General features: G+C 41.1%; 1 long non-coding RNA gene across 1 annotated transcript in view; it reads left to right on the plus strand.

Moving 5' to 3' along the window:
* Nucleotides 1-8181: 8181 nt before the first annotated feature.
* Nucleotides 8182-12235, plus strand: part of LOC143648523 (uncharacterized) — a 648490-nt gene continuing 644436 nt past the window's right edge. Inside the window, exon 1 of the long non-coding RNA XR_013158602.1 lies at nucleotides 8182-8398. This is a non-coding gene — a long non-coding RNA (uncharacterized LOC143648523). The remainder of the gene's footprint in view (nucleotides 8399-12235) is intronic.

Raw genomic sequence — 12235 nt, forward strand, 5'->3', positions numbered from 1 at the left:
GGGGTTCCCCTTCCTAGAAGCCCAGAATTTTCCAGAATATCAGTTTCTAGTTTCTTGTACCCAAGAGTTCAGTTCTCAGCTTATCTCTTTCTTGTCACATTTCACTATAAGCTGTGAGGAGAAACCAGGCTGCACTTAAGTCATTTAATTTAGAGATCTCTTCTGCTAAATAGCCAACTTCGTGGCTTTTAAAATCAGCCTTCCAGCCAAAGCCACTCGTCAATTTTGCCAGATTATCTGTCATTTTAAAACAAGGCTTGTCTTCCTCCAGTCTATAATAACATGTACCTCATTTCCGTATAAGGCTTTATCAGAAATATCTTTAGAATCCACATTTCTATCAACAGCTCTTCAAAGTATTCTAGGCCTTTTCTATGAAGCTTCTCACAACTCCTCCACATTCTTCCCCTTATTCATTTAAAAAGCTGTTCCAACATGTTTGGTATTTGCAAACTGTAGCAGCACCCCACTCTCTGGTACCAAATCTGTTCTAGTCTGCCAAAGCTGCCAGACTGCAACACACCAGGAACAGAATGGCTTTTTAAAAGGGGAATTTAATAAGTTGCTAGTTTACAGTTCTAAGGCCGATAAAATTCCCAATTACAACAAGTCTATAGAAATGTCCAGTCAAAGGCATCTAGGGAAAGATACCTTGGTTCAAGAAGGTTGATGAAGTTCAGGGTTTCTCTCTCAAGTGAGAAAGCACATGGTGAACACAGTCAGGGTTTCTCTCGTGACTGGAAGGGCACATGGTGAACCTGGTATCATCTGCTAGCTTTCTCTCCAGCCTGTTTCATGAAGTTCCCCAGGAGGTGTTTTCCTTTTTCATCTCCAAAGGTCGCTGGCTGGTGGACTCTCTGCTTCTCATGGCTATGTTGTTCTTCTCTGCTCTCTCTGAATCTCTCTCGTTCTTCAAAATGTTTCCTCTTTTATAGAATTCCAGTAAACTAATCAAGACCCACCAAAATGGGTGGAGACCTAATCCAGTTCAACAGCCACTCTCGATTGAGTCACATCTCCAGGGAGATGATCTAATTACAGTTTCAAACATACAGTACTGAATAGAGATTAGAAGGAATAGCTGCCTTTACAAAATGGGATTAAAACATGGCTTTTCTAGGGCACATACATCCTTTCAAACAAGCACATCTATTATGCGATAGTATGGCACACTTGGTAAGTAATAGTTGCTAAAGATAGGTAGATAGATTGGTAAGTCAACAGAAGATAGATGATAAAAGGAAGGAAGGAAGAAAAGGAAGGAAGGAAGAAAGAAAGGAAAGAAGGAAGGAGGGAAAAATGGGGATACATATTGAGAGAGTAGATTAAGAAAGAGTTTGACTGTGGAATGATAGTGAAAAATGAGTATGGCTAATTTAGTAATATGATAACATTAACTATAGTTAGAGAAGCATCCAAAGCATCTGTAAAACAAGTTTTTAAAACCTCAGGAAAAGCATATTTTCCCATACCCAGAGCTCTTCAAAATGGAACATGTGCTTTTTAGGACTAAGAAGTTCCCAGAACCCAGCCCTACTCCTATTCTAGAGGCAACTTCTGATGTGCTATTGGGCCTTTGTGGAAACAGAAAGGAACACTGAAAGTTCTCATGTACTCCTGAAACCAAAGATTCCCATCATAACCTCAATCCTGGGTAACTAGAACACTCACCAGAAACAGTGGTCAGAAACAGTGCATTATCAAATGGAAATGCTATACTCAGGATCATGCTTTCCCAGACCCCTAGGGAGTGACATGTTTGCATGAGTGGGTGGTAGAGACTCCCTCACAAGGCATCTTTGCAACATCAGGTGAGGCCCCTTCCCTCCCTGAATTGACATCCCAGGAACCCCAAGTCACAGATGCCCCCAAAAGATGCTCAGCTGTTACCCATGTTGATGTATATGGCAAGGTCCTGTGTCATGATGAACATCATTGGAATGACCTCGTCAGTAAAAGATGCACAGAGCTCCTTTTTGCCCCTGGAGAGGCTGGCGATACTCCTGGGAGAGAGTCTCCTGTCTGGAGAATGAGGACAATGAATTTACTCTTGGTGGCATGCATGAAATAACTGAATATCCCAATGAATGCCACTGGATGGGTCCACCTCTGAACTCGGTGTGGAAATTATGACACCATGAAATCATCACCTTGGAAAGGGGAATACCTCTCTCATTAAAAGAGGTCCAATCTGCCATTTGCCAAAATGAGACATGTCCTCTATGAGCCAGAACCTGAAAAGGAGCATTTAGGGGATATTCCCAGAGGGGCTGCACTGGGCCACTCATGACAAATGGACTACATTGCCCCTCTCTCACCATCTCAAGGTATGTCCTATGCCACGATCACAGTTGACACCTATGAAATGGAAAGGCAAGGCTGTTCATTTCATAGAACAGATTCAGTAATTCATGGGATACCTTAGCAAAGCAGCTCTTTCCCTCTGCAGATACCCAGATGATATGTCCTCTGACTACGGATCACACTTTATTGCACAATCCCCTCAATGATGGGCCCAGTTTCATAGACTTAGGTGGATCTCCCCCAACATCCACCACTCTCAGGCAACTGGCATTGTGGAGAACGTTAATGAAAAGGGACCTTCCGTTTCTACATTCTGACGACTCTCTTACTGAATGCACTACCTGCCTCACTCCAGCCCTCTGGAAGCTGAACTTAGCAATTCTCCAGAAGGGAAACATGGTCTTCTCCTGCTTCCTAACACCAGAAGGGATGAGGGTAGGGGAGAAGAAAAGACTTTGCTGTACATTTGTTTGCTCTTGAACTTACCAAGATAAAGATTGGCCCCCAAAAAGGGACCAAGGACATGCCATTTTGGACTCTCCTTTTTAGTCGCTGTCAGAGGATCATCCCACTTTTTACCCCAACACACATTCATATGATTCCCAGGATAGTGGGAGGTTAGGGCCACCAGGTAGAGGGCGGGATCACAGAAGTGGGCCTAAAGTGCTTAACACACATGGGTTGTCAATCCAGTGGGCTGGTCCCACATCATCTGACACACATGGTGGAGGTTAGTGGATGATTCCTACCCCTGGTTGGGCCACCAGTCCCCTTGGGAACGCTCATGGAACACCTCCAAGGAGTCCCGACAAATCCCATCTATCAGGAAGGGGTGGAAGTAGGACAAAAGATATGGGTAAGGTACTCAGATCAATGGGAATACATAAGATTATAGCTTAAGACAAGGGACAGACAGACTAGGTGGCCTTAGGGGGGAAAGATAAGTTGCTGCAAATAAGGTGAGAAAAGAGCCTCCCCACAAGAAGTGGTGCTACGACCATTCTGTCAGGATTGTTTAGTCTTCCCCTTTCCTGTCTTACAGATTTGACCTGGTGGCAACCTGGGAGGAAAACACCTTCATTCAGTTGATGCAGGCCATTACAGCAACAGGGAACTTCACCAGCTTCTAGATCTACCTTCTGATCCTTTGTTCCTTCTCCCCTCTTTGCCAAGTGTGGATGATTTTCCCTGCCTCATGTTTAAACTAACATCAGGAAGTCCTCATTTATACCCTGTGACAAAATATTGGCACAGCCATTGGCTTTGAACTCTTCTTTTCCACACCCCCGGACAGTCTGTCAGGATACAACAACTCCTGGTGTAATGAAGCGAGCAAATGGCTTAGTCATCTTTCTAATTTATTATCTTAAGCAAAGCATGATTTGCCTGGGAGCCCATGACTCTGGATTCGCCTCTTTTGGCAGATCATTATTGATCTGGATGGGAGTAAGCACCAATGAACACATGATGTGCAATCTTGTGGCTGACATTGTTGAGTTCACAGCACGAGCCCTTTGGGCTCAGAAAAAATCATTAGACTCTAGCCAAAGTAGTGTTCAATAATTTCATTGCCTTAAACTTTCACTTAGCCCAATAGGAAGGCATATGTGCTATTCCTGACACTTCCTGTTACACATGGGTTAATACTCAGGGGAGGTGGAATGGAAGGTGAATAAAATTCAATGACAAGGGGGTGCAAGAGTAGTTCAGTGGTAGAATTCTCACCTGCCATGCGGAAGAACCGGATTCAATTCTTGGTCCATGCACTTCTCCAAAAGCAAACAAGTAAGCAAAACAAACAAAAAACATACAAAAATTCAACAAATGGTTATGTAATAATGGGATACTCCATCAGAAAATAATGAAATTTGACCCTGTCATATGGCATATAAAAAAAGAAAATCTAATGAGAAGCCCATTGGCTAGAAAGTTTACAAAGAGAAGTGGTACGTCTTCAGTTGTCTTCCAATGAGAAAGAGGGCATGGATGCAATTATTACCCCCAAAAGGCCTGATCAACCTGTATAGAGTAATGGTTTACATAGCGAAGCCCTCCTAATGTACTACAGCTATTGGTGTTCCTAAATTTTTACTATCAACATTGTTAAGGGCCATGGGCCAGTAGACCTTAGTGTCTGAAGTGGGAGGTGAGCCTGTGTTGTGGAACCTAATGTCGGGGAGGAGGCTAGGCTTTGTCACAAGGTCTAGGGGTGGATTGCTGGGGAAGTCACAGACACACTTAATGGCCAGCTTGAACTAAAATCTGTTTATTAACACTTTTCCTAATCTCAAGGGTCTATAACAGATGCCAACCCCTTTTCTTTTTTGCTTTTTTTGTTTGTTTGTTCTTTCATCTTTTGCCAAAGTAACTCACCTTTACATTTTATTGTCAACATTTATCTTGCTTGCTTTATAATCCTGTTTGATATAGACTAAAATCTCCTCCTCCGTACCTCCTTTCCTTGCCATTTTTTGTTAGAATTTTAAATATTATGAGCATTCCATTCATGGTGATCATCTTACCAAAACCACCGGACCATGGAGTTCGCATCCCTTCCAGTTAGTGTCAAATTCAGTTCATCTATTTTTTTTAACTTTCTTCTTAGTCCTCAAACTTATTTTTGTACATAGATTTGTTTTTTCCTTTTGGGTTGTACTTTCTTCACCTGGTTGGGCATTTCATCCACATTAGTTTTCAAGGCACATGTTTAAAAATAATGTCTTACAATTTTCTAAATCATTTAGAAGGCATTTTAGTGCATCATTTAACATAGCATAATATCCCAACTAGCAATTGGTATAAATATTGCTGTTTACTATTAATTGTACACCTGGGCTCTACAAAAAAAAAAAATATTTAAAGTCAATTTTGACCGAATCCTTAATTTTATCTTTCTACTTTCAAAGAATAATTTATACGCCTACTGATTCTCTTTTTTATTTTCCAAGAATCAAACCATGAATGAGTATTCTATTAAGAGCAACTTAATAGATTAATGCCTATGCTTTTGAAATTTTTTAGCCAATAAATATTTCAACCTTACTAAAGATATATGGGAATTTTAAAAGAGCTTGAATAGTGGCTGAATCTAATGACTTCCTTAAATTTCACCAAATTGCATGTTGTTACATGTTTTCTATCTGAATGTAGAAAGTAACCTGATTATAATAATGGCATACAGGAAGTGCCAGGTATGTTGTGCTTTCCAGTTTTTGTAGGTGTGCACATTAGACGCAATAAGGCTTTGTCATCATGATCCAAGGACATAATGGAAATCAGTTTCTGACATAGCATATATTGTCCTTGACAACTGCACTGACAAAATGAGGAGTCCAGCAATACTTCAAATAGTAAAGAATAGATCAAGGGTATTCCTACAGATCTAGAAATCATGGAAATTATTGGGATGTAATATTATGGTTTTAAATATTTTTGCTTAGAATCCAAGAATTAAGGTAACAATATTTGCAATGTTCAGAACAATATGTTGACTTCAAGTAACTTGTGAGAATAATTTGGATAACCACAAGTAATTGTTTTATTAAAGAGAGGTAGATTTTTTTCTGACAAAATACGAAGTTGAATTTAAGATTCTTTTAACTTGCTGTGTGTTTGCAAGGTGTTCACGTAGAAAGTGAGAATTTATCAAGTCATAGTATGCTAACTATGCTAATAGACTGGCTTTGATTTCTTTCTTTTCTTTTGTTCACTGTCATGTTTGCCCACCCATTCAACTTTCTTTTTAAAACATAGTCATAGATAAACAGAACTAATTTTGCATAAATTCTGCTTAGATAAATGCATCTTTTCTCAGTTCCAAAATGAGGTTCATTAAACACAGAACTTTTAACCTCTACTTGGACTCTAAATGATTATTTTTTTTCAAGTCCACTTGTAACAGGAAATTGGAAGATCAATAATATGCTTTTTTAAAAAAAAATGAATATTAATCATCACCATTCAACTTTGCAGGCTCCATTATGCCTTCCTTTCTATACCAAATTCTAGCTGATTATGTTTCTTTTACAGGTAAATGAGCTTTCTTAAACTGAACATAGCAACATTTTGATGTTTTTACATGAATTACATTGGTTAATTGAAAAAATTTTAACCTGAATTAAAGTGATTGTACACTCCTGAGTAAAAGTCATTCCAGCAGCCTCATCAGAGACACCGTATGATGGAGGAAATGCAGCAAATCAACTCTGAAATAATCCCAAATGATCATGTCCTTTTACTCTGAATTAGTGATCATGAATGTTTCAAAAATATGTTTTTGTTGAGAACTTTGAAAATATACATAAAGCTGTTGGATTATCTAACTCATGAAAGAAACTCTTATGTTCTATCTCAGTCGTGCAAGAGTTAATTCTGTTTCCTGCAAGGATGCAATCTGTAAGTTCAGTCTGGAAGGCAGCAGAGGCAACCTGGACTCGAAGTAACACTTCTGTTGTCAAGGGTTACTGGTGGGGGAAGGGAGGGGTCTGGAAGGGAAAGGAGTTATGGAAATGAAGAAGGATTGTAGCACACACCACATAAATTTAAATGCTATCCATGTATTTGAAATAAGAACCCAATTCTCTTGTAATTTTGCATTTGGTGGTTTCATGTATTTAGTTTACCCATGGCTTGTGGATTTATGGGTTGATTGCTGCTGTTCTTATTCACTGTCCACTTTCCAATAGGATTCAGCCATAAATTACAGATACAATAATTTTGCAATTAAATTGGTCTTCAACATTAGTCTTTTAACCAGAAACACAATGAAGTTATGTTATCTCCTAAACTTTAATATTAACAAATATTTTAGATGGCACTTGAGGGAGAGTATGTATCTTTTCAGTTCACTTGGGGGCTTCTTTTTCCTGCCACAAAATTAAAGATCAATGGAAACCTATGTTTAAGGGTTTTAAATTTATATGCATACTAAGAGTCAGCTATTAATACTATACTTTAAAAAATACCTTTAATGATGAGGTAATGAAGTATTTTTGCACAATATTACAGTATTTCAAATTGCCAGTCACCACAGATCTGCTTCACTTCAAATCTCCTTGTGCCAATTTGCATTCCTAATGAATTTGCTGAGAGAAACTGTAAAAAGGACCTGTGGCAGTTAATCCTAAATGCTTGACATATTGTGGCATTACCTATATCTTCATGTTGATTTAATTTTTCACTTCATTATTCACAAATAAAATATTTCCCAATTTCTTATTTTGCAAGGTGAAAACTATCAGTGACCTTGTCAATGATGCCATTTTTTTCAAGTAACATTTACTAATATATCCCATGTTTTATAATCTGTACACTCATATTTTAGCTTCTATCATTTTAACCTATTTAAATTATTTTATTTGGAATAGCCATGCATTTCGAAGAATAAAATTAGTTTCCATTTTATCTAAGTGAAGTGCAAAAGTATTTGACTGCATAATTATTTTCGGGGTTTAAATCCCAATAATACATAATAGAGACCCAAAAGGATCTTCGTAACAAAAGTATCTCCGTGAATTTTCCTCCAAAAAAAAATGTTATTTTAAAATCCTTTGTATTTTCAAAGCCACCCCACACGGACAATTAAAAGCAGATATGAAATGATAGATCACATGACAAGAGTTTAAATGTAGGTTTTTTTTTTTTCTTTCCCTGGGTTAAACATCACAGCAGGCATTACAATACCAGAGGTAACGAATCAATTAAATCCATTTTCCCCTTCGCGTCTCCAAAGCTGCCTGTGTAGTGTTGCTTGTGTAGTTCAGAGCCCTAGCAGTAGGACCCAGGGGCCTCCGAAGCCACCAATAGAAGCGCACATTGAACCTATTTGTATGCAATACCGTCTGCTCTGCGCATTAATAGTAATACAGATAACGGGTTTGAAAGAATTCTTTACTGAAGGATTGGATTTTTCCAGGGTGCTGATTCTAGGAAGAAATCCGACTTCATTCTCTCCCTATTTCTTCCTCCTACGTTGAAAAGTCTCAGACTGCTTTTGCTTGGTTTAAACTCGGAAAGGTCTCCTTGCACAGCAAAGTTGGAGGGCTGCTTTTGCAACACAGAGCCGCTAGATTTCTGAGAACAGTGTTATTGGAAGGTAAGTCCCACAAATTATTGTGAAGGAAGTGACAGCGGGCCTTAAAACTGTCAAAAATTTCGAAGGGATGGGTGTTGGAGTGCGGAATGGGTGCGGAAAGGACTCTGCAGTTTGTCCAGGAATTGTGACTGGTGAACCGGGTTTTGAAGAGTAGAATCAAAAACCTTCAGGCTACGTCGGAAATTGCAGCCCTAAGCTCGGGCGGGATTCAACAAGTTTCCCTGCAGGGATGAGATGTTTGCTTATTTCCTTGCGAGTTGTGCAGTGTCCGTTCCGCGTGGACTGCGTTTGCTTAACAAAGAAGTTTCAGAATTTGGGTCTGTTGTGCGTGGCTGGATTAACCGTGCTTGAGGAGGTTTTGTGCAGCATTTTGGCTTCCTGGGGACATGCAGGGGAAGTGCTTCTTAGGATGCTCGTTCATCAGCGGCCTGCTGGTTTGGCTGGACAACTTTGCAGCGTAACCGCGGTGTCTCTGACGGTGGTTGGTGACAGGCTCAGAAACCAGAGGCTCCAAGGCCAGTTGAGCTTCTGAATTTTGAAAGCCTTCTCCAGGAAGGAGTATGAGAGTAGCAGGTTTTAAAATGAGCATTATTGAATGACTTTTGGTGAACTCTTGGTGGCATAAGCAATGAGGTTTGTTTCAGGATTTGCGTTTCCAACGCACAGCTTTTTGCTTGTAAACTCAGTGCTAATCTGAAGAAGGTGGGGCTTGAAGCTAAGCCAGAAGGGACTTTGTCTGAGTGAGGGAAGGAGGAAAGGAAGAAGAGGGAGAGAGGAGAGAGATGAATAAATAAGGTGCGTCCCATCTTTCACACACAAAACCACACGCGTGGGACGTGCCGGGACGAGCTCCAGTTGGTGGCGTTTAGTTGGAAAATAAATTGCAGAGCAGTTCAGGCACCTCTGCATTATTGATGAAGTGCTGTGCCCTTCCGGGGGCACTTCTTGCTCTTTCCACCCCCCGCCCCGCCCCCACCTTCCCCACTGCGTCTGGTTGAGGCTCAGGGGCTGGCGCTGATGGGGCGGCGCGCTCGGCTGAACCCAGCAAAGCTGCGGACACAATGGGAGAGAGGCAGGCAACCCCTGCGGGCGGGCAGTACGGCATCGCTGTGGCAAGCCCGCTGCCGCAGTCCCGGCTGCGGCTTGGCCGGGGGAGCAGCGCGGCCCTAGCCGCTTGGGTCCAGCTGCCACGCGATCTAAGAACCCGGAGGGCCGCGGGCGCAGAGGGCTCACACCTGTCCGCAGACGTCCGGGGTTACCTTTCTTTCTGGTTACTGTGTTGCAGGCAGAGGGGGGTAGGAGAGTTAAGGGAGAGGGAATGCCATGAATTTGCACCGCAGCCTCCGGTAAAGAGCTTCCAAATTTCCCCAGGCTGCACCCCATGCATCCTAAAGGATCTGAATCTCAAAGGGTAAAGGGGGCGATAGAGAAGGCTGATGATGAGGCTGCAGGAGCAGGAAGGAAGGCAGCGATCCGGGGCAATTCTGGTCGTTGGGGTCAGGCTTTTCTTAGATCTTTTAAGTGGTCTGCTTTAGATGGGTCTTTGAAATGCGGTCCCCAGCTTTTCTGCAGCACTGAAGGGACAGGACTCCAAAAGCAAGAGCTCACTGGAGAGTCATTCTATAGATAAAGGAAGGAGATGGGTAGGAGGCTGCATTTTGCAGTCATTTAACCCTGACCTCAGCACCTCCTACCCTTTGAGGCCCCCACCAGGGAATGCCCTGACCTTGCAAACTACTCTGTCACCTGCTCTGTTCCTCTTTAAATGATTTTATTAGGCTGGGTGTTACAGAGGGCTGTTAAGGGATGGGTTGTGCATTCTCAAGTGTTGGTGGGAGATTGTCTAATTTGGAGGCTGATTGCCAAACACACTGAGCCTGTGGAAGAAGGGGCTTAGATGCACGACAGTGTAAAATGGACTACATGGGTTATAGGCTGAGGAGGACTCATAAGGGAAAATATACTCCTCTCAGAACATGGAGAAATACAGTGTCTTTGCAATTTTTCCCTATCTTCCATTCACCTCTTTCTTGTGTTCTTCTGGGGACTAGGATGTACTATTTCTAAACCAAAACTATTTTGAGAATTCAAGGGCTCTTTAGGAGGCAACCTACAAGCCTGGTACTGGGCTTTCAGGCCCCAAATTGGATTCTTAGCCTAGCTTATCCCATTGTTCCGTGAGACTCAGTTTGCCACTTCAAGACTTGAGTCTCCTCTATCTCAAGGTGTCACAAGGAGCCCTAGTGCTTCTGAAAAGCATTCTGGAAGGAAGGCAGCATGTTGAATTTCTTAGGAATCTTCCCCCTCCCATGGGGGCTGGGGATAAGGTGTGGAGAGATGAGGGTAGAGGGTGCATGAAATAAAGACCTTCACCTCACATGTTGCCATGGATTTTGGGCTTCCTTTAACCCTTCCCACACGTCTTCTTGGTCCATGTGTCTTCCAGTTTAGCCCTGTATGATCTGCAGAATGAAGTACAATGACACAGCTGCAGAGCCCTGATGGAGGCTTGCTCCAGAGAACAGCTGCTAATCACCTGCTTGCTGTATGTCCTGTTTATTTCCTTTTACTTCCCTAGGTTTGCAGCAGACTTTCTCTTATCCTATATTGCACAAAATAAGAATACTATCCCAGTATCTCCCCAAAGAGAATTATATGCCTTCTGTATAATTGTCTTTTATTTTAGAACAAAGTGTAACCAATTCAAATACAAAGAGCATTGATCAGAGTCTAAAGGGTAGCTATACATTTTGGATTATTTGGATATTAGTGTTGTTCTTAGCTAATGATATCTGACTTTTTTGGTATCCATCTATACTTGATACATTAGAAGCTATTTTTATTTAAGCCAGATTTAATATAAGTGACTTTCTTCATGAGGTTGATCTTCTTAAGGCACTGCATGTAGGTAAGTTTTAACTGAAAAAAGCAAGGCAGCAAAGCAAGCCCTTGCTTGGCAGCTTGATAGATGAGCAGGTGCAATGCGCCATTTGAAATGTAACTTGAGGTAAGTTTCCATCCAATCTGCTGGAGAATGGGTTGCTCCTTATTGCCTAGAGAATTCAACCGAGTTTTTTCTGTCTCTCTGAGATCTGTGAGTTCAGAAACAAAAACATAACAGCATGCAGCAGGCTAGGTTTATGATCTGATCACATAATCATCTATCTCTTTAAACTTTCTGTTGAAGTGAACACTATTAATTGTTGATGCATCGCTTTTGTACCTAAACTATATTAAGGCTAACTGGTACCATCCAAATCTCTTAATTCTAAAAGAAACAGGCCCTGATAAAGTAACAGACTTACTTGTCCAAGGCCGTATGAGAGAAAATCATAGGCATGGTGTCAGGTACCTTTTCTGCAATAGATATTTCCTTACATCACCCTTTTGAAGTAAATTTTGTTAGATTCCCTTTACACATCAAGAGAGTGATGCTCAGAGAGGTTAAGTAAAATGTGCAACATCATTCAGCAAATCAAGGCCTGAGCTAGTTTGTAAATCAGTTCTTCCTCATGACAGAGTTCATTTTACAGTGTCATATTCTTTTATATGAACCAACTCACTGGACCTGTTTTTTCCTCCTCTGTAAATAAGGAGTTTTGGTTATTCTTTGAATTCCATTTCAATACTTATATATATCTACCTTTCATATCCAAATCACCCTTTGTATTGCTCTCAGTCCCACGGTCTCCAAGCAATGACTTTCCAGGTATCTAATAACTAGTGAACACACTCACTCCATTGGGAAGAAAGCGTCCATATGCCATTACTAGAATTATAAATTTGCAATTATTGTTTCCATTCATTCCCTCTTAATTTTATTATGTATATGTACAC

The sequence above is a fragment of the Tamandua tetradactyla genome, chromosome 10 (genome assembly GCF_023851605.1).
Source record: "Tamandua tetradactyla isolate mTamTet1 chromosome 10, mTamTet1.pri, whole genome shotgun sequence".
Lineage (NCBI taxonomy): Eukaryota > Metazoa > Chordata > Mammalia > Pilosa > Myrmecophagidae > Tamandua > Tamandua tetradactyla.